A 22,243-nucleotide genomic window follows, 5' to 3' on the forward strand; every position below is an offset into this window, starting at 1 on the left:
GTAAAATTTTCAGAATTATTCTTTTTCGTTACTTTCAAATCAAACAAAATTTTGTAATCATATGAAACTTATATCATAACACGAATGACACATCGGCAGACGGAGCCGCTTACTGAACTGACAACCAATACCCACAACTCTGTCTGCAAAGTCTCTAACTTCGAACAAAACATCATAGCACATATACTCTGACTCGGCAGCACTCCAGGAACAAGTGGAGTCTACCAACTCCGCTGGAACCTCTTCTATACTAGCTTCAACTCATCTGGGTGTACCTGCGCGGCATGAAACGCAGCCCCCGAAGAAAAGGGGTCAGTATGAGCAATGTACTGAGTATGTAAGGCATGAATAGTAACATAGTAAGGGACATAAATATGGATAATAACAGAATGGAAATATAGAACATATCATGAGGTAAAAGAGTAACCTGTACATATGAGTGCCTTTTAGGGCGGATGCTATGCATGCGCATAATACGTCGGCTCCCCCACATAGCGCATAATACGTCGGCTCCCCCACATAGCGCATAATACGTCGGCTCCCCCACATATATCCCGCGTCCGGGCATCCCGCGTCCGGGATGATATTACGCCAACTAACAAGGTGGCAATGCGTCTATAGCGCAACATATGTCCCTTTTCCCCATATTCCCCATATTCCCCATATACATATACATATGTCCCTTTTCCCCATATTCCCCATATACATAGACATATGTCATGTCCATGTGTCATATACATATATCATATAACAACATGCATGAGAGCCCAAAGAAAGTCATGTATCCATCGGAGTGACGTAAGGTCGGTAACCTCCGATTACATTATCGAATAACCATGGTCGCTTTGTCTCACCTTGAAGGAACAATTATTATAAGATGAGACGAGCAACGAATAACAACATACATAAACCGACACCTGAAGGCTCAGAAACAAGTTTTAGGTCAATCCGATTTAGTATAAGAAAGTTATGAGCGTTTGAAGTACACAACCTTTTACGAACATTTCAGAAGTCATTTTTGGAAAATCAAAGCAATAATCATATCAAATACCTTCCGAACATGAAATCATCCTTATCATAGTTATCATAGAAATATTCTCACCCTCGACATCATCAAAATCGTTGTAAAACATATCCATCGTTTTTGTCATAAAAGCTTACAATACCATAGACCTTTGTTTTTGGAAAAAAACGAACATTTTTGGAAGACATTAACGGGTTATCGGAAAAGAATCATGCCTTGAAATCATAACCATCTAACTTTTGAAAAACAAGTAAGATATGGAAGCAATTATGGAATCGTAACATCGGGATCATGCCTTGAAAGAAAGGGATGAGCCTTAACATACCTGTTCCGCGTCCTATTAGCTACGCTTAATTTCCCAAGCTCGCTACCGCTATTCTACATTCAAGAAGATTGACGCAATCATTAGATTCATTACCATACACACTTGTCTTAGTCTTTCAAATAAATTCACTTATGATCTGCCGAAATTCCGGCAGCATCTCCCCTGTAAATACACCATCCCCGAGAATCTAACTCGGCCCAAATCATCAATCATCAATCATCAATCAACAATCCGAGAATTCTACTCGGCCAAACTATCAACAACAATACCATCAATCATACCAACAACATCAATAACCAATTCAAGACGCATTCTAACATTAACAACCTTTGTCATACAATTTAACGACATTTCATTTATATTCAATTCAATTCACATAACATTCAAAACGACTCAATCAACATACTACTCCACCCGACACCTTCCAAATTCAACAAGAACAATAACAACTTATTTCCTTCTTTCAAATTCAATCACCACAACCCAACTTACAATCTTCCAAACAAATGTCTCATTTCCAAGTTCATGAATTATATTTACAACCTACACATTAACAATATTATTCCTACAAATATAAGAAATCATACTAATGTCACTAACTTCTTCCATAATCCACAAACAATCACAACTTCATTTCTAACCATTAAATCCTCATTTCTCACCATAGAATCTATTACAACAACAATTAAAATTCTAAGTAAAATCAATTCATCACATCCTACCATCATACCATTCCATTCGGCCACCACCCACATACATCTAGTTCATGAATTTCATCCGTTTCTACATGCTACAACACTCACAAATCATCCATAAAACATGGGAAAGGAGATTGAATTCATACCTTCTTCACTTATCTCCTTCATTCGGCTAGGCTTGAAACTTGCACAAATGAATGGTTTGATTGTTCCAACAACTCCTCCATGTTAATAAGGACCTTCCAATTGGTTGAAATACTAGAAGAAAATTATTATTTTTGATCAATCCAAAGGGTCTCCAATTCGGCCAGCCATGGCCGAGTATGGTTCTTTTTTTTTCTTCTATTTTTCTAAGTTATGAAGAAGATGAAAAATGTCTAGATTGTTCCCACTTACTTGTATATATATATATATATAGTTCCTATAAGCATGTGAGGAGCACATGCCCTCTTTCTTGAAGCTTCTTTAATATTAAAAATAAGATGACTAATTATTTTACTTTTGTCATCACTTTTTATATATATACATATATATACACGGCCAAAGGGGTTCTCCAAGAACTCTCTTGAACTTTTTGTGAAATTCCCATTTTTCCCCTAGCCTTCCATAATATTGCCATGAACCATTTTGCGAATTTCCCTTTCTGCCCTTAGCCTTTCTCAATATTTCCATACTACTAATGTTCATAAATAATATTCATAACCAACTTGTACATTAAAATAATTTTGGAAGAAGATCATTCCCTTAACTTACCACGACTACCTTGAAATATCCAAACGTACAAATTACGGGATATAACAGGAAGGTTTCCTTTATTCTTTTTGGCGTTATTCTAGAAGTTACGTCCTCCTTATAAGATATTCAAGGGGACGAGTTGATATGTATGTTTCAGTTTGAGAGTTGAGATTCGTCTATAAGACGATGAGTATGTTATGCTAGAAAAGAGTCATCCTTGATAGTGATTTCCTTAGATTAATCTCTAGTAGCAAATAGAGCCACCGAGAGTCTAGTACCTTGTTGTACTAAAGAGTTGAGAGTTAAGCAGAATAAGCTTTGGGCGAATCATTCAATGAGCTAAAAAAAGTACATAGGTTACACATTTAGGAAAGTGATCAGAAACCACGAGCATGGTCATATCATCCTTAAGCCAATGCGAGACTATGCCTAAGGCAAGAAAGAGTGAAGTGTTGGTGCATGTCGCCTATTGATTTATAGAGATTACCGAATATAGTTAGTCCGGAATAAGATTATGAATCGAGAGATTGGGAGCACACAACCTCTTGTGCATTGACTAACGACTTCATATAAGCAATTCAACAAGTTAGTGTATCACATGATTTATAGAAAGAAAGAATCGCATAACCTTTAGAATAAGATCTTAAATATTCTAATAAGGATAGTCATAAGTTCATAAGGTAATCATAAACCTTTTGAATGATAGAGTGAGTAGAATATGAACAAGAAGGTAGTAAGTTACTTAATAAGGATTGCAAGCTATTAACTATTGCAAGTTATTACAAGCTTATGAGCTTGTGGATAAGATTCTTAAATTATTTGTTGTTGACTGATGCCTATATGATTGTTTTGAATCTTGATATTGTTGCACAAATGCAATCATTCAAACCTATATATTTTGGATCGGGTTGCACACCGCAACATATATACATTTTTGGATCAGGTTGCACGCCGCAACATATATACATATTTGGATCGGGTTGCATGCTGCAACATATATACATATATTTTGATCTGGTTTCATGCCGCAATATATATATATATATATATATATATATATATATATATATATATATTTGGATCGGGTTGTACGTGGTAATAAAGGTTTGGGTTGCATGCTGCAACAAGGTATATGGACCTCGGGAGTCCCCCTTGGGTCATGACTAGATGGAATGACCACTAGCATGCTTGTTCCAATTTTGACATATGACCATTGCATTGCATCGCATAGTAAGAATTCATCATCCTTTACATTTCGGGGCTATGCACCTTCTTTGGACCATTCATGTTTCCTTCGGGGCTATGCGCTTACACATCGGACCCTACATAAGGCCGGATAGTTTATTTTCAGTAATGCATTTATGATGTGAGATAGAGATAGGCAGCTATGTTTCAAGATTAGCATTGAATCGTTAGATTATATTCAGTATATCATGTATATCAGTTAAGTTTTAGTTTTAGTTATTTAGTTATTATCTGCCTTACATACTTGGTACAATTCTTTGTACTGACGTCCTATTGTTGGGGCGCTGCATTTCATGCTTCAGGTTTTGGTAGCCCGTTTGAAGTGCTTTTGCTGTAGACAAGTCGATATTCAGCGAAGAATCGGTAAGACTCCATTTAATCCGGACTGCAGTCGAGTCTAGTTGTCGGGTTATAAGATCATGTTTGTAGACTTCATGGGTAGGCCGGTGTCCTGTCCCGACCATATTATGATGTCAGTCACTCTTAGAGGCTTCTGTAGACGTATGTACACCTATGTTAGTTATATTATGTCAGCAGAGAGTTCGTACAGGTTGAGGCCTTGCAGGCCCATGTATACATATATGTTTGGGATTTTCTAGTTGCAGATGCTTCAAATACAGTAAGTTGTCAGTTGTAAAAAAATGGGTCGCTCGCAAGGCACTAGGTTCATGTCCACCTCACCTAGGTTGTGGTGCGACAAAGTGGTATTAAAGCAGGTGGTATCTTAGGGAGTCTATAAAGCCGTGTCTAGTAGAGTCTTGCTTATGAATGTGTTGTGCACCACATTTATAACCAGGAGGCTACAGGGCATTTAGGAATGGTTACACTTCTTTCACCTCCAGATCGTGCTATAGAGCTGAGTCATAAGAAGTCAAATTTAACTTATGGTTGATACATGTTGCACAAATATGCATGTGATAGGAAAGGCTATAGCTAGCTAGAAGGCTAAGGCAGTTGAGGGGCAAGGTACAAGTAGACCGCTGCCGACTAATGTAGATCCATCTTGGAATCAGGGTGAGTCAACTTTTAGTGTATCCTCTACTCCACCAATACATGTGAAGCCTTATAGAGCTCCAACACCTACAGTTCTGCCATCAGTTTCATCGGATTAGGATATCAGGGGAGCAATATAGTTATTTTCACAATTAGTAGCTTCTCAGGCTCAGCATCAAACTAAAATGCAGTGAGTATGGGACCCTCGAAAGGGTCGGGGAGTTCTAGAGTTTACCGATTTGAGACCCCAGAGTTCTCAGGGATAGATCAGGATGACGATCCTCAAAATATTATTTATCAGTTGCACCGAATATTCAGAGTTATGCATGCTTCAAGGACTGAGGTGGCAGAATTAACAGCTTTTAGGCTGCGAGGTATAGCGGTTCTATGGTATGAGGCACGGGTACGGTCCAAGGGAACGGATGCACCTCCAGCCAAGTGGGGAGAGCTTTCAGAGGCCTACTTAGATCATTACTTTCCACTAGAGATTCAGGAGGCCAGAGTTGATCAGTTCTTAGCCCTTAAGCAGGGCAACATGAGTGTCTAAGAGTATAACCTCTGATTTGACTCATTGGCTATGCTCTGTTGATTGTGGATATGCTGCGAACTAGAGTACATACATTTGTAGCGGGTCTTGAGCTGCATGTTACACTTTGTACTTTTGTACATCGAGTTTCATCGTGAGTTATTCTACATATGCTGAGAGAGAGGGACTATCTTCGATGTCATATGAGTTTAGATATATCTATCTTGAGTATATAAGAGTTTAAGATCATGTTGGGAAAGTATCGAAAGGACTAGAGGTTAAACAAATCAAAGAGAATACGTTTCGCTGAAGTTCGGTGTGCTGAGGTAGACTTCTGTGACGCAGAAGCTAGTATGCCTTGCTGATGGGGTCATATTTGAGGCCCAGAAATTCTTGAATTTTTTCTTGAAAATGCATTAGTGCGAATCCTACGATGCAGACCCAGACGCAGAGCCAGGTCGGCTAATTTTTGTTCTTGATATATTTAATGTGTAGCCTCATTTGTTATGTCATATTTAACTCCTACATCACCCCTATACTTCTAAAAAACCTCTCCCTAAGTTCATATACCAAATTAACGAGAATCCAAGGTGAATCAAGGTGGTTCAAGTGCATATGAGTTTGTAAGTATTGTAGAAGTGCAAGTACTCCTTGGGTGTTGAAGTTGGAGGTTTCCTCCTAGTGAAGTAATCTTAATTTGGACTTGTTCTTGTATATTGAGGTAAGATTTAATCCCTCCTACATGTTCTTGAGTTTATTTAGCCTTTAAACAACTTGTTGGATGAAGAGGTTGTGAAAGGAAAACTCAAGTTATTTTAGAACTTGTGTTGAACTTACGAATTGTTATAGAATATGTTATTGTTGTGTTATTAGAGTATTTTCCTTGTATATGGATAGCGGTTAATGTGGTTGTTGTGTTGTTGTTGATTTGCTTCAAGAATTTGAAAGAAGAAAGTGTATAAAGATAGTGTATATAAGTGTATATCAGGCTTGTTGTGTATATCCTTGTGTTTTTGGTGTTCGAGTTCAAGAAGGTGTAAAAGAAACCATAGTTGTTGTGTTAGTATTGTTGGTTTTGTGTGCTGAATTGTGATTGTTAAAGAATAGGGGAAATGTTGTCCGTTTCATTTTAGAATTGACTATTACTCGATATACATGATATACTAGTATCATCTAAGTTCATATATGTATTCCTTTGTTATAGGATTGGCGTACTAGTTACGACGAGTTTGTTGTTTGATCTTATTGACTGTTACGGTTCACATTTACTCGAGGCATAAAAGCTACTAACAGGTTGTGGACTCTTTTGGATTTTTGTATTTTTTAAGTCGCCACCTAGTTTATTAAGGGAAATTAGGAAGACCGAGTTAAAAAGGGTTTATTCAAACAAGAGAAAAATCCTTATAAACCAAAGTTCGAGGTAAGGGTTCTGGTGATCCGCTAGGGAAGGTTTTAAGCACCCTATTATTAAAGATCTGTATAATACGGTTGACCTTCGAGCTTCGATGTGTGATCATTCTAATTATTTGCTGAAATGGTTTTTTTTCTTGTAAAACTGTAATGGCATATCATAACATGTATTTTGGAAAAAAGTCTTTTATTTGAGGGAAAAAGAGTTGGGTTTCCTTTGGGGACTGTATTTAAGGGTTGAAGTCATTTCATTCTCCGATCAAAACACACTTAGGATTTCTGTTAAATAGAGTTCACCTAACTTGGTCCGATGTCATATCTTTTAGTCCTTATAAATATTATTGAAAACAATTTGAGTGTATTCCCTTTGTAAAAATGTCATGGGTTGTACAAGTACACAAAAGGTGATTTGTAACACCTTGTTCAATTTTCATCCTATTTTTAGGTCAACTATACTCTACTTTTAAACCTTCTCCCCAAACTAATGTTTAAGTGTATTTCCTCTTGTTTGTTTAACTTAAGGTTTGGTCTTGGGCCCAAAAGATTTAAAGAGAACCTTAAGTTTGTAATAGTTTGGAAATCCATTTGTAACACTTGCCTTATTTTTTAAATCAGTTTTAGTCCTTTTGAAGTCCAATTTTACCGAAAACATCTTGTTTATTTCAAACTAAACAACAATGTTTTTAATTTAAAGTCAACATCTTTTCTCAAAACCATATATGTATATAGACCGTCTCATAACCAGTTTCAAAAATCTTTTAGTTTAAAAAGGGCTTATTCAAACAAGAGAAAAATCCTTTTAAATCAGAGTTCGAGGTAAGGGTTCTGGTGATACGCTAGGGAAGGTTTTAAGCACCCTAGTATTAAAGATCTGTATAATACGGTTGACCTTCGAGCTTCGATGTGTGATCATTCTAATTATTTGCTGAAATGGTTTTTTTCTTGTAAAACTGTAATGGCATATCATAACATGTATTTTGGAAAAAAGTCTTTTATTTGAGGGAAAAAGAGTTGGGTTTCCTTTGGGGACTGTATTTAAGGGTTGAAGTCATTTCATTCTCCGATCAAAACACACTTAGGATTTCTCTTAAATAGAGTTCAACTAACTTGGTCCGATGTCATATCTTTTAGTCCTTATAAATATTATTGAAAATAATTTGAGTGTATTCCCTTTGTAAAAATGTCATGGGTTGTACAAGTATACAAAAGGTGATTTGTAACACTTTGTTCAATTTTCATCGTATTTTTAGGTCAACCATACTCTACTTTTAAACCTTCTCCCCAAACTAATGTTTAAGTGTATTTCCTCTTGTTTGTTTAACTTAAGGTTTGGTCTTGGGCCCAAAAACTTTAAAGAGAACCTTAAGTTTGTAATAGTTTGGAAATCCATTTGTAACACTTGCCTCATTTTTAAATCAGTTTTGGTCCTTTTGAAGTCCAATTTCACCGAAAACATCTTGTTTATTTCAAACTAAACAACAATGTTTTTAATTTAAAGTCAACATCTTTTCTCAAAACCATATACATATATATACCGTCTCATAACCAGTTTCAAAATATCATCTAGTTTAAGACAAATTGTTTAACATATTTCATGCATCATTTATCATTTGGGTGATTCTAAATTTAAAAAAATTATTTGAAAGCTTTCCTAATTAATTATACTTGGTATCTAAGCCCTATCCATTTGGGTTCCAATATTTATAAAAGTATTTTTACATATACATATGCAATTACATGACAGATATGAAAGAAAATGAGGGAGTTAGGCTGGTGGGCCTACCGAAGCCCACTAGTCGCCATTTTCACCCATGGTTGGGCCTTCTAAGCATCGGACTCGATAAAAGAAAAGTGTTGGGCCCCTGGCCCAGCAACGGTTAGTAGAGAAGTTTCCCGAATGGCCCACATTGTATTTCCATGCAAGACAAAAGGGGGGGGGGGTGAGGAGAAATGCGGTTAGAGAGCACCTAAACTTAATAATTCACTTAACATAAATTAAAAGGGAGGAACATTTCATACATGGTCACATACGTATATATCATGCATAATCTAAACTGAATACACTCAATAACGTGAAAGAAATCCACAAAGACAAAGAAACAGGCCCAAATAGTCCAAGAGCAAAGAAAAAGACATGAACAACAGCCCAATACGAAATACACATTTAACAACACTTAAACAAGGCCCAAAATGGTTACATTTGAGTGGCCAAGCCCATATTCAGCAGGTAACAATTTCACTCCTAAATCACAACGTAATATATACTAGAGGTATACAGCTCAGTATACACCAAGATATATAAGTGGTGTATATATCCAATATGCTTATGTATATCTCACACCTTAACAGATTTTCTTTGACACATAAAGAGAGAACCAGGGGAATAATTCTTGAATAAATAGTGATGCATTCATTTCAAATAAATTTCTATCCATGTTCTAGGATCAACATGTTCAAACTCTGCACTTAGCATGCTAAAAATATACACAGTCATTTCAGACCTGAATTTTAACATTTTTCAGAAAGAGTAAAAAGAAGCATAAGAAATTCTATGATCCTCAATTCAGTGGCACGTGTACAGTTTGTCACAACATTCAGTAGCATGAACAAATACCAAGTCTCAAACCAAAGTTCAGAAAGGGTTAAGTGAATAATTCAAGTGGATAGGAAGTGTACACAAGTTGGAGTTCATTTGTTTTTAGAGCAACTATATCACATCACATATTGTTTAGTTTCTCAGAGGTAACTTCTAGCACAAGAGAGTTGAAGGGGAAGGGCATGAGAGGGGAAGTTCATACATTACCATATAGTAGTTCAAACAACTCAAAATGAAGAAGTTCTGATGGAAAACTGATTACTAGGAGAGGCAAGACGTAACATGTTCTTCAAACATTATCAACACACAGGTGTATACTCATATACATTCAATATATCTATGTCTAAACATTTTGACATGATTGAATCACAAGCAACCAACACATAGCAATTTGGTTTTGAAAATAGGCAAGGGAAAATCAGTCACATTATCAATAATCATATGCAAATAGAGTTACTCCTCTTTAAGCAAATCTAAATCATTACATGTTTTGAGCAAGAATCAGTCATAGGATGGGGTAAGGGAAAGGGAAGATCAAACTAAAATCCAATTGTTCATCATTATGCCTATACAGTGTTCCCTTTACGCCTTCAAAGATCAAGAAGGGTCCCATGATAATGTGGTTTCATAAGAAGGAACCCCAGCATCCTAGGATGGGTAGTACTAGGATGAGTGGGAACTCAAAAACTTTCCAAGACCATCCTTAACCCTAGGTAAATCACTTCTCATGTTACCACAAACTAAGTGGCAACCATTTTGAACTCCTTTTTACTTACAAGATCAAATACCACCTCATTCTTTACATAAATGAATTGCTTTGGCCTATTTTATGCTAAAGTGATAAAAAGAACTGATCATTTTCTCAAACCTTTGCTATCTTCCAACCATTTCCACACTAATCTTACTTAGACAGCATTACAACAGGAAATAAGTACTCAGCCAACGCATTCTTCTAGTCCCTAATGACCTCAAAAGAGAGAAGACAAGTTTCTTCAGGCATAATTCTAATATACATCTTTTAGATCTTGTTTTAAGCAGGTGAACCTTTAAACTAAGTGATTTAGCCATAATAGCAGTTTCAACACAAATATGACGAACAAAGTAGACATGATTCACATATGATGAGTTAACACAGACTCAATATCATTTTAGCTTCTCAAACCAATAGTCACAGACTCAGACCAAGATACCAACATTTCATCTTGAAATAAAAAAAATATAAAAAAATAATGTTATTACAGGATCCTATAAAGGCAATAAAGCCATATACAAGCTATCAAATGGGCGAGAGATGAATAAGTACAGGGCAGTGACAGCAAAGGGCATGCATGTGACCCATTCGATCTGAACAAATAACTCAAGGCCTCAAACAAACGTGCATACTCATTCAAACAACTATACTATTACTGATAGTCCATACCAAACCACATACTTAAAGCATGGAACATAAGAGCTGCTAAAAGGAGTATATAAGTCATCATATGGTTGAAACAAAAGATAAACAAGCATAAGAGATTGTATTGAAGCTATGTTATACTGAAATACCTTAAGTAAACATTAGATAAGCACAAATGTCCTAGACAAACTCATAACACTAAAACATATGGCCAAACAAAATACTCTAGTATAGATTAGGCCTATATAAGTCTTAAGTCCAACAATGAACACATACTGGTTGAAGATAAGCTAACATATTTATTTCATATGATTATGTGTATAAAAATGGACATAAAAGGTATAGCAGCCCCCTAATCACATGAATGGGTCAATAGGTGTACAACAAACAAGATTCAAAGCATATTTAGACTAGTCCAGATTCATAAACGTGAACAAAACCTACTTAACATGTGTTTTACCATAGCTAACTAATTTAAAGTAAAGTAACATATGATCAGGTTAATGAATAGGATTATCATATAACTTCTTAAACTGACCACATGATTATCTAAACTGATTTATACTACACTAGATTAACTAAATTAAGCTAAACTAAACTAACATGAACACATATATTAAATAATACATAATCATTAATTAAACTAAATACCAAAACAATAATAATACATTAAAATAAAGGAAGGAAGAGGGTTTACCTTTTCTTTGTCCAGCCTAGGTCGAAAATTGAATTGGAAGATCCTTTTTCTCTAAAGCTCAGCCACAAATAAGGAGAAAGACAAGCTAAAATTTTAACTAATGAGTCAATAAGTTAAAGGTCCCAGCAAAGGCTAGATCCCTAAGTATATTGAACCCTTTTTGCTCTGATTTGAGACTTTGTGGGTGTGTATACTTGTGAATGGATGTGTAATTGTCAGGTATGGGGTTCTTTATATAGAACCCCAAATCTGATAGCCTCAAACCCTAATTTCGATGTGGGACTAAGGGATTTTATGTCTCAAATCAATCAACTAATCAAAATTGAGTATTCAAAAGGAAGAAGGTTTACCTTTTCTTTGTGCAGCCTAGGTCAAAAATGGAATTGGAAGATCCTTTTTCTCTAAACCTCAGCCACAAATACGGAGAAAGACAAGTTAAAATTTTAACTAATGAGTCAATAAGTTAAAGGTCCCAGCAAAGGCTAGATCCCTAAGTATATTGAACCCTTTTTGCTCTGATTTGAGACTTTGTGGGTGTGTATACTTGTGAATAGATGTGTAATTGTCAGGTATGGAGTTCTTTATATAGAACCCCAAATCTGATGGCCTCAAACCCTAATTTCGATGTGGGACTGAGGGATTTTAGGGGGAATTCTCTTGAATTCCCGCTCAAATCAATCAACCAATCAAAATTGAGTATTCAAAATCATATACAAACAAAAATCATTAATGTTCTCATCTTGATTGACCGTAAAAAGGTAGAAAAAGCAAGGTAAAAGAGATGTTGTACCTCGTTTGGTTGAATCTCAGTGGAGAGAGAGTAGAACAATTAATGTTTTCCTCAAAAAGACCATGCATGGTTCGTGTATGATAGAAATGCATAATACTTTTGCCATTTTTGGCAAGGCAAAAGGGAAGTGATTAGGGTTTCTTAATAAAAACCCTTGTCTACACACAAAGGGGTTATTTCGCACTCTACCTGGTAAATTAAAGGGGCATTTGGGGCAGATCTGGCCTTGTGATGGGATGGACTCGGTCTAAAAAGAATGAAAGAGATGAAGCCCAGTTGCATATACATTTGTGCATATATACTTGTCTATACACAGGTATACAAGGGAAAAACGTGCAATTAAACTAATTTTACCAATAGCCGATTTTAAAAAGTGTGACAATTAATTAACTACTTCAATTATGGCCAAATTAAAACCGATTAACCCTTTTCAAGTGTGACCAAATTCATAAGATAAATTAATTGTTCTAATTATAACCTTAATTTACCCTTAACAAACAATTTGCTATTTCAATTATAGCCACAATTACCACATAGCAACCAATTGGCTATTTCAATTATAGCCACAATTCACTCAGGCAACTAATTGTAATCAATTTTGAAAATAAATGCAATTGTAGCCAAATAAAAATCGTAAAATGAAGATGCAATTGGTTATCTTATTTAATTAATCAATTTCCTTGATTTAACGGAGTAAAATACTTGTCCATTTTGGTATTAATACTTTAAAAAATTAATTAAATAATTGTTTTAGACTATTTTGGATTAAATTGACAAGTACACATAATATTTATGGGAAAATATTTAAAATGACCTACAATATATATTTGAGATTTTTTTTGCCAAATAAAATGGTAAAATATTATGAGAATAATTTTTAAAAATCATTTTGATTTTGTAAAATGCATATTTTACTCTATTTGGTATTCAAGAACTTTCAGTAATTAAATAAATTTATTGGAGGGTCAAAATTAGGTGGCAACAATTGTCCCTTCGCTGTTCGGGGATGGCAAGCCCATCCCTGATCATCTAAATGTGACAAACCTGATTTTGGTTGACCAATTTTCAAAATACTTCTTCTTTTCCATGCAATTTTCTAATTTATGCCCGGACCCAAGTGTTACACCTCGAAAAAAAAATTCCGTTCATGCACAGCGAATAGACAAATGAAGGGCACGAAGTATACGATGTTTCGATAAGTAAGAAATGACATTTGATGATCCTAATTGAGATTTCAAAGACGTTCGAGGCAAGAGAAGAGAGTTTGCCAAGAAAGACAAGGTATACGTTGTGCATCGGGAGAGATTTTCGAATACCAAGTTAATGATGGCTTAATGATGTCTTGGAGAAGAGTTATAATGTCCCTTAGATTGGCAATGAGGTGTTAAACAAGTGCTAAGAAGGTTCCATAAGGATTGGAGATTAAACGAGTTGACGAGAACGAACTTCGGAAAGCTGGGCATCATACGGCCCAACATACTGGCTGTATAAAACATACTGGCCGTATGTTAGGCCCTATGTTCTGCCCAGAATGGTTCTTTCACTGGACCAAATCTACGGCCAGACATACGGCCAGTATAAAAGATACGGACCGTATAGTGGTCCGTAGAATGATGTCGGGACAGATTTTAAAAGTTGATATAAGGACCCAATCTCATTTAATTCATTTCATTCTTTCTCTCCACACTTTAAGAATTATCTAGAAACCTCTCCACTCTTATTTCACAAGAACTCAAGAGAGATTTGTGATTAACTTCATCAAACCAAGGAAATCAAGTGTAAGAAACTCATTGGGGTTCATCCAAGTCAAGGAAATCAAGTGTAAGAAACTCATTGGAGTTCATCCAAGTCAAGAAATTCCATTGGAAGTGAATTAGGGTTTTGGCTCAAGTGAAGTATTTCCACTCCAAGCTCATTCCTACACTATCTAAGGTAAATTTTATGATCATTCCATGTTGTTTAAGGTGTTGAGAGGTTGAAAGACTTAGATTATGAAAGGAGGTAGAAAATGGGTCACAAAGATGAGAATAATGAGATTTGGAGTAGTATCTTGGGATGAGTCATGATTCTTGATATGTTGTGATTGTAAATATGTTATAAATGACATTAAGAACATGGGATAAGCATTATATATGAGAAAACGTACTAGTGTACTACGACCATGATTATGGATGAATTGAAGTGAAATTGTGAAATGTGGGTAGTGTAGATGAATGAAGATTGTTGGTTATAATGTTATGAATGTTATTATAGACATTTGGGAGTTGATATATGATATGAGGAAAGTTGTATAAACAAAGGAAATTGTTATATCCCGTGTTTTCACACGTTTGGAAAGACTTGTTATATATTGGATTTTTGAGATATAAGGTCAATTTTGATATTTTGTTGAACATAGGAGTTATGCATGAAATAATAGAGTCATGGAAGTGTGGGACAAGGCTAAGGGCAATTTTGGAATTTTGGAAATTAGTTTCGGGAATTACAAAACGTGGACTATAAGTCATTGGGCCAAAAAAATAATGGAATGGAATTTAAGGCCCAATGCATTGGAGTGGCCGGCCATGGTGTGGCCCAAGCCCACAATTTGTATTAAATTTCCATGTGATTAATTAACATAAGGTATTATATTATATATTGGTCCTTATCCCTTAAGAAGGTTCAAGAAAAATAGACAAGGATAGAAATCAAGAACAAGAGCAAGAGAAAGGGGTGCTCTCGGGTTTGGGAGGAAAAATTAGCTACCAAACATATTGTTCTAAAAATTTATTTCTTGTTGATTTCCTACTAAGTCAAGGTTCCTTTGTAACTTGGTATAGTTGTTTTGGAGTGGGGAGCATTAGAATCACCAAAGTGATCTTATCTCCAAGTGAAGAAGACTTGAGGAAACGGTAAGAATTTCTACCTTTTTATTGTGTTATGAAGTTTTGATTGTGTGGTAGTATATAGAAATGTGTTGATTGTATGGAAAAATGGAAGTTTGCAAAGTGGGTTTGGAATATGGCTTGTAGCCGTGGGTGTGTGTGGTGTTGTGGGGTGATAATGTGTTGAATTTATGTTACATTCTAGTTGTGATTGTGATGAAATGCATATGGGAATTGAAAGTTGGATGAATTTAGTTGATATGGAAAAATAAGCATATGGCCGTAGGGTGTGCTTGATTTGGGATAGAAATGAATTAAGTTGTTTAGTGTGTTAGAGTGTTGTTGTGATGTTTGTAATGTAAATGAAGTTAGAATGATATAAGTTTGTATTGAATTGGAATGTAGAAACTTATGTCGTTTTAGTATGATTTTCCGACATTAAGGAAATAAAGTTGTTTGGTTGTTAATTGTGATGATCATTGATGAATTTGGAAGTTGGAAACATGTTACGAAGTTGTATGCCAAAGATTTGGTGTTTTGCATAAGTTATGACTTTGACGGAAAGTTGTATATCATGTATATCGAGTGTATAACTTGAGGAAACCGATATGAAATGTTTCTAGGACTATATGGTGATGATCTTGATTTTTGTTGAATGTGAAATTATTGATATTAGTGAAAGTTTGGGTTAGAATGAAGGTTATGTCAACTTGTGAGAAAAATGACTAGTTGAAGGATATTTGTGTTTTTAATGATTCATTGTTGATATTGATGTTGTCGTTTGGGTTGTTGTTGATGATTTATAGCCGAGTTGAATTCTCGGGGTGCTATATGTATAGGGGAAGTGCTGTCGAAATTTCGGTAGACAATTATGCCTTAAGTTGAAACTTTGGTGTTCATAGCTTACAATTGGTAAACTTGACCAATTGTAGTTTTTCGACGAAACGGGAAGTGAGTTTGGAAAGGCGTGAGGAGCGTGAAAGGTATGTAAAGCAACCCCAATTCTTCCCTTGGCATGCCCTTAATGTGTTAGGGTCGGATCCGGGCCTCGAAGGACCTCTTGGCCCTCGGAATCCGCAAGAGAAAATTTCAGTTTTTCCTTCAGTAGAATTGAACTACTTTGGTACACTTTTCTTGAAATAATGCAACTTTGCTCCAAATTACTTGGAAAGTCATAGAATGCTTGTAGAACCTTCTTAGGTGATACCATAAGCTTAGAGGGCATAATTTGAGCCCATCGCCTTATTTGTCCCGAGGCGGGCCCACTATTCCCGGTTTTGCCCTTAATGTGCTAAAGCTTCCTTTTAAAGCGATTTTTGAAAGAAATGTTTTGGTTACCCTACTAATCGCATAACGAATATTTTTTTAAATATTCTATTAAATCTTATAAATTATTTTGACACTCGGAATGACTTCAGGGAGGTTATATTTCTGTAATTTATTATGATACCCGAAATGCATCTATTATGATTCCGTCCGACTTCATTGGATTTGTTTATCTTTGATATGCCTCTTCGAGTCTTTGAAAACAATTATGGTATTTTTAAATTGCATTAGTCTCTCACTACTCTATTCGTGGATGCCCCAATGTTTCCCACACTGAGCCCGGGCCAGGATATGTTGTCAAGCGTGATTCTCTGCATTGTTCGCCGCGTCCCGATGTGAGGGGGCAGGTATACGCGTACATGGGTCTATGGAGTATGATGTGCCATGTCCGCCTATTCTGATCTGATCTATTATGGCCATTTTGATATGACATTTTATGATACGGGGCCACGCCCTTTTTTCTGATTCCTCTGTATTGTGGCACCAGTGTCGGGAGGGTGGCCACGTTCTGTCTGCCGAGTCCCGTGGCAGGGGCCGGATATGATATGACATATGTTTCTGTACACATTCTGTTTGTTTTGGAAATATGCATCTGACACTCTGGATTTTGTACTCACTTTCTGTAACCGTTATGATTTGACTTCTGTGATTCCACTTTACATATTCAGTACATATTTCGTACTGACCCCCTTTCTTCGGGGGCTGCGTTTTCATGCCGCGCAGGTACAGACGACAGGTTCGCTGATCCACACGTTTAGGATCCCATTTCTGCTATTTTGGGGCGCTCTCTTCTTTAGAGCCCATCTTTTGGTACAGTCTGTCACTGCTATCTGGATATGTATATTGTTCTGGGTATGACGGGGCCCTGTCCCGTCTTATGATTATGTTATGATCTGTAGAGGTCTGTGGATATATCTGTGTGGGTTCTGTACATATGTTTGGGATACTTTGTTCTATGATGGCCTTATCGGCCTATGTGTGCCTAGTCTGCTTTTTATGCTAAATTCTGTAGCGTCCACTAATATTATTATTATATTATTTTGTTAATATGCTAATTTGGGTATCGGGTATGTATAGGTGCCCAGCTAGGGCACTGGTCGCGGCCCACGGGGTTGGGTCGTGACAGAAATGCTGCCCAATTTTCTCTAGCTTTAGTAAGCACGTTCATATAATCGACTAGCTAATGTTAATACGAACTCTCTTGAAGGTAGAAACGTGAGCATTGAAGGAGAGCGATCAAGCGATAAAATAGCTAAACGAAAAGGTATGTAAGGCTAGTCCGTTCTTTCTAAGGCATGACTCCCATGGCATGATTTTCCCTTATTCTCTATGACCCTCTTACATTCCAAGAATTATGAGTCTATGTTCATGAAGAGCCATATGAGATAAAAAAAGAGATACGTTATGAGAATGATAATGATGACTATGATAATGATGATGCTTATTGTATACACTCGCCTTATATGTTAATTCCTTCAAGGTGAGGTAGAATGCTTATGAATGCTCCATAACGGAATCGGGGGTTCACGACCTTATGTCACCTCGGAAATGTATAGTTGTCTTTGAGTTCCTATGCATGCATTATGATAAGATTATGATAAGATTATGATAAGCCTATGAGATGTACATGATGATGATATTACACCGCGCCTATATGGTCGGGCAGACACCACTAGTGGGCGGCATGAGATGGTTACCCCGGACGCGGGAGGCCTGGACGCGAGCTAATGATGATCACACCGTACCTATATAGTCGGGCAGCTTATATATATATATGCATACATGATATGATGATGTTTATGAAGTGAGTTAGCATGCTTTATTTCTATCAAACTTTACAGTCAGTTACAAGTTGTTCTTCATTTGATATCTCTCTAATTGATTGATGTATTATTATTGTTTATGCCTTACATACTCAGTACAATACTCGTACCGACGTCCTCTTTCTTTGGATGTTGTGTTTATGCCCACAGGTAGACAGGGAGGTGATCTAGATTCATAGGAGCTATCAGCAGACTTGAGAGCACTCCATTGTCCTGGAGGTGCCATTGCTTATGATTTTGTGTGTATATATATATTTTGGGTACGACGGGGTCCTGTCCCGTCCATATGTCTAGTACTCTAGTAGAGCCTCGTAGATACATATGTATAGGTAGTATGGTCTCACGATTTCCTCATTGTATATATATTATTTTGATACCCGAAGGGCTTATGTAGATAAAACTAAATATGTTTCAAAATGAAATGGATTTCCTATGATTTTAAGTATGAGAATAATTAATGAACGCAGGATGAGTACGATGGGTAATAGTATGAGCGGTGCTTGGTGGTTAGCCCTGGGTAACCGTCATGGCCCCTAGTCGGGTTGTGACACTTGGTCTCTGAGTTTCCTACATATCTCAGGCTATATGAGAATTTAGGCCATTTGTAGTTCGACTCATTTAGACTTTTAAATGCAAATTTCAAACAAATCCTGAATCCTCCGGTGTCAAAACTGAGAAGCCCGGAGTGGTTTTGTCACGACCCAACTAGGGGTCGCGACGGGTACCCGATACTTGTACCGAGCACCCCTTATCTCGTATCGTACTCTTACTACTAAGTGGGTCGTATAAGTGAATACCGTCGTTTCTTTAATTAACACTATCATTAATAGCATTATTATAAACATGTATTAATAAACTTTACTAACTTAATATACAATGATGGGGGCAAACAAGGTTATGAAACATCTGACTGTACATATCTGTCTACGAGCCTCTAAACAAAATACATATAGTAACAAGATGGGTCGGGTGCTGCCGTGCCCGAACATATACACAAAAAGTAGTACCAATAAGCTGGAGCTCCGGAACAACTGGAGCACTTCCAATATACCACTGGAGAAGCTCCTAGGAATCAAACTCGTCTTCCTGCTTACCTGCGGGGCATGAAAACGCAGCGTCCACAGAAGGGGACGTCAGTACGAGTAATGTACCGAGTATGTAAGGCATGAAAAACATCATAATAAGAAGTATAAAGTATGAATAACATTATTATGGGATCATAGAACATATAGTGAGACAAGAGAGTAACCTGTACATATAAGTGACTTTTAGACCGAATGCCATGCATGCCTCTTTTCCCTTTGAAAAACATTTCTTGTTCGTATCGAGAAAATAGAACATATCATCATATCATAGCGCCGAACGACGTCGGCTCCCCCACATATGTCCCGCGTCCGAGATGAGTTACGCCAACTGACCAGGTGGTAATGCATCTATAGCGCAACATATCTCCCTTTCCCCGTATTCCCCATATACATATACATATACATATGCCATATACATATATCATATAGTCAGCATGCATGAGAGCCCAAAGAAAGTCATGTATCCATCGGAGTGACGTAAGATCGGTAACCTCCGATTACATTATGGGATAACCATGGCCGCTTTGTCTCGCCTTGAAGGAACTAGTGTTATAAGGCGGGACTATCAACGAAGAATAGTATTAAGAGAAACATAGAATAAAATCTTAAGCTTCATAAAACATCAATTCACACACTTTGGGGTCTTTAGAAAATAGAGTCATAACAAAGGAATGGGATTGAAATCAAGAACTAGTTCATTATTCTTATATTCATATTAAATCCTTAGCTTAAGACTTTTAGACATAAAACCATTAGTCATAATCATTCTAGACAATTCTCTTCTTTGACTTCACCATTATCATTACAAAAGCATACTCATCATTGTGGTCATAGAAGTTTCCAAATTCATACACCTTTGCCTTGGGAGGATATAGACATTTTGGAAACCATTACGGGTTATTAGGAAGGATATCACATCTTGGAACCCTAGACTTTTAGCTTTTGAAGACAAGGAAGGTATGGAAGTAGTTACGAAATTATAGCATCGAAATCACAACATCTAACTTTCGAGATCAAGGAGATATGGAAACAAATATGAAATCTTAACGTCGGAATCATGCCTTGAAAGAAAGGGACGAGCCTTACATACCTTGTTCGCCTCTTTAGTCAATTCAACTTAACTCTCGGCCCTCCCAAAATCTATAACAATGTTAATGAATACAAACATTAGCTATGAATATCCAAGAATCTCATCCCAAACTAACACTTTGTCTACCGAAATTTCGGCAGCACTTCCCCTGTAAATACACCATCCCCAAAATCTAACTTGGTCAATTTTAATCAACAACAATCCGGGAATTCAACCCGACCAAACTATCCACAACAACACCAACAATCATACTAATAACTTTAACGATTTATCCAAAATACATTTTAACAACTCAATCAATATACTACTTCCTCCAAGACCTTCCAACTCCAATAAGAACACTAAAAACCTAATTCCTTCTTTCAAATTCAATTACGACAACCAAATAATTTACACACTAACAACATCATACTAACATCATTATCTTCCATACATGCAAGAACATTATATTCAATTTACATAAACTTCTAAAACAAGTCTCCAACTACTACAACTTCACTAAGATCATTAGGCTTTTATTAGCAACATAGAATTCACACAACAACAACCAAATCACTAAATAAAATTGACTCATTTTCTTCTATATCACACCACAACCACACGACCACACTACCTTATATACACGGCCAACCTCTACATCCATATTCTTCATGAATTTCACACATTTTTATACACTACAACATGCACAAACATCCATAACATATAAAAAAAAGATTAAACCTTACCTTTTTCCCTGATTCTTCACTTGGCTAGAACTTTCAACTTGCAAGAATATGTGTTGTTCTTGCTCTAATGAACACTCCAACTTGCTGAGGACCCTTCAATTAGTTGTTTAGCTAGAAGAGATAAATTTTTTGATGAAAAATTTCCAAGGTTCTTGTTGGTGTTGCTATGGCCGAATGGCCTTGGAGGTTTTTCTCCTTCTCCTTTTTTATTTTTGTTTCTTGAAATTTCTAGAGATGAAATGAGAAAGATGACTAATAAGTCATCTTTTTAAGACTTATTTATTTTTGGTCTCATATGGGCTTTGGCCCATCACTATGGACGGCCACCTTGGCCTAAATGGTCAAGCCCACTCTTTTTGTTTCTTTGTTTTGAACTTCATGAAAATTTTATTTTCCAAATTCCGAATTTTCCCTTAGCCTACCTCCGTATTTTTATGAGTCATCTTGCGAATTTCCCTTTTTACCCCTAGCCTTTCTTAATATTTCCACTTCAAGATTTTCATAAGCAACTTGTATGCCAAGCAAAATAAAAATATGGCCTTGCTTGTTACCTTCCCGCGATTATCTTGAATTATCTGAACGCACAAAATGCGGGATATAACATCCTCCCCCCATTTAGAACATTCGTCCTCGAATGTTGAACTGGCCTTGTGGTGTATTATGATACTTCGGGGAGGTCTCCCTTATAGTTGTCACATACGATCATTTCGCATATCCGTTTTTAGAAGCTCAGGTTGTCTGTTGGCCATGGGCCAATCAACTTTGTTCCGTCAACTCCGAACCAACCGATTTGTGACTTGTACTTCTTGTTATCCCTAGCCTCATATGGTGCTGTCTCAGTTGTCCTCTTTATATTTGTTGACCTCACCAGATATCTTCCGTATGTTCCCCCTAT

This window comes from Lycium barbarum, chromosome 5 (genome assembly GCF_019175385.1).
Source record: "Lycium barbarum isolate Lr01 chromosome 5, ASM1917538v2, whole genome shotgun sequence".
NCBI lineage: Eukaryota > Viridiplantae > Streptophyta > Magnoliopsida > Solanales > Solanaceae > Lycium > Lycium barbarum.